The sequence below is a fragment of the Abramis brama genome, assembly GCF_963993115.1.
Source record: "Abramis brama genome assembly, chromosome: 19".
NCBI classification, from domain to species: domain Eukaryota; kingdom Metazoa; phylum Chordata; class Actinopteri; order Cypriniformes; family Leuciscidae; genus Abramis; species Abramis brama.
In genome coordinates, this window is record NC_139981.1 from 160,001 (window position 1) to 162,500 (window position 2,500).

Sequence of the window (2,500 nt, forward strand, 5' to 3'; positions counted from 1 at the left end):
CTGCTGTCTGACAGATCCCACAATGCAGTGCGTTTCACCGGGTGAGCGGGCGTCTAATTAGGACGCTATCTTCCCTATCAGCCGCTGTGGAGCACACCGGGATAATCCCGACTGCGGATCAGGACCAGGACCCAGCGGGACGCGTCTGATAACGCTGTTAGCCAGATCATTACACTAGCGCTGTTAGCATTACACTAGCGCTGTTAGCAGATCATCATTACACTAGCGGGATCATTACTCTGCTAGCGGGATCAGGCCATCAGAGTGGAGTCTCTCGCTCTCGGGATGAAAGGGAATCTGACGGCTTCCTCAATATAACGCTTGTACAGGATGAGCTTCAGTATGACGTCACACACACACACTCCTGTTCATAGCTGGAAACATGTCAGACTGCACATAAAAGCAGGCAAGAGTTGTGCTGATACAGTGAAAACAGTGGTGTGTAGATTCCTGCTGATCCCTCCACACACACACACACACACACACACACCACGTCAATCAGGACAGTAGAGAATCGGCTCCCTTCCATTCATGAGTGAGAGAGAATGTGAATTGGCCACAACACACAGGAAGTTTAACTGGATTGTAATTCAAAGTTAAAAATGTACTAAAATGTACTAATTTAAGTAATTTAAGACAGATAATGCATTCTGGGTAATTTAGTGTTCTGCCACCCTGATGCACTAAAGATAAGTATTAAATAATTTAAAGTATATAAACTAAATACAAACAGGTAGAATTTTAAACTTTTAAAATTTCATTTTAAAACTGTGTGTGACTGATGAATGATGTCATGTGTGTGACTGATGAATGATGTCATGTGTGTGACTGATGAATGATGTCATGTGTGACTGTTGAATGATGTCATGTGTGTGACTGATGAATGATGTCATGTATGTGACTGATGAATGATGTCATGTGTGTGACTGTTGAATGATGTCGTGTGTGACTGATGAGTGATGTCATGTGTGTGACTGATGAATGATGTCATGTGTGTGACTGATGAATGATGTCATGTGTGACTGTTGAATGATGTCGTGTGTGACTGATGAATGATGTCATGTATGTGACTGATGAATGATGTCATGTGTGTGACTGTTGAATGATGTCATGTGTGTGACTGTTGAATGATGTCGTGTGTGACTGATGAGTGATGTCATGTATGTGACTGATGAATGATGTCATGTGTGTGACTGTTGAATGATGTCATGTGTGTGACTGTTGAATGATGTCGTGTGTGACTGATGAGTGATGTCATGTATGTGACTGATGAATGATGTCATGTGTGTGACTGTTGAATGATGTCATGTGTGTGACTGATGAATGATGTCATGTGTGTGACTGTTGAATGATGTCATGTGTGTGACTGTTGAATGATGTCGTGTGTGACTGATGAGTGATGTCATGTATGTGACTGATGAGTGATGTCATGTATGTGACTGATGAATGATGTCATGTGTGTGACTGATGAATGATGTCATGTATGTGACTGATGAATGATGTCATGTGTGTGACTGTTGAATGATGTCATGTGTGTGACTGTTGAATGATGTCGTGTGTGACTGATGAGTGATGTCATGTATGTGACTGATGAGTGATGTCATGTGTGTGACTGTTGAATGATGTCATGTGTGTGACTGTTGAATGATGTCATGTGTGTGACTGATGAATGATGTCATGTATGTGACTGATGAATGATGTCATGTGTGTGACTGTTGAATGATGTCATGTGTGTGACTGTTGAATGATGTCGTGTGTGACTGATGAGTGATGTCATGTGTGTGACTGATGAATGATGTCGTGTGTGTGACTGATGAATGATGTCATGTATGTGACTGATGAATGATGTCATGTATGTGTTGAGTGATGTCATGTATGTGACTGATGAATGATGTCATGTATGTGTTGAGTGATGTCATGTGTGTGACTGATGAATGATGTCATGTATGTGTTGAGTGATGTCATGTGTGTGACTGATGAATGATGTCATGTATGTGACTGATGAATGATGGTCATGTGTGTGACTGTTGAATGATGTCATGTGTGTGACTGTTGAATGATGTCATGTGTGTGACTGTTGAATGATGTCATGTATGTGACTGATTAATGATGTCATGTGTGTGACTGTTGAATGATGTCATGTGTGTGACTGTTGAATGATGTCATGTGTGTGACTGATGAATGATGTCATGTATGTGTTGAGTGATGTCATGTGTGTGACTGATGAATGATGTCATGTGTGTGACTGATGAGTGATGTCATGTGTGTGACTGATGAATGATGTCATGTGTGTGGACTGATGAATGATGTCATGTGTGTGACTGATGAGTGATGTCATGTGTGTGACTGATGAATGATGTCATGTGTGTGACTGATGAGTGATGTCATGTGTGTGACTGATGAGTGATGTCATGTGTGTGACTGATGAGTGATGTCATGTGTGTGACTGATGAATGATGTCATGTGTGTGACTGATGAATGATGTCATGTATGTGACTGA

General features: G+C 41.4%; 1 protein-coding gene across 2 annotated transcripts in view; it reads right to left on the reverse strand.

Annotated features, from left to right (window-relative positions):
• klhdc3 (kelch domain containing 3) overlaps positions 1-2,500 on the reverse strand; it is a 59,975-nt gene that overhangs the window by 22,971 nt on the left and 34,504 nt on the right. The gene's annotated exons all lie outside the window — the stretch shown is intronic.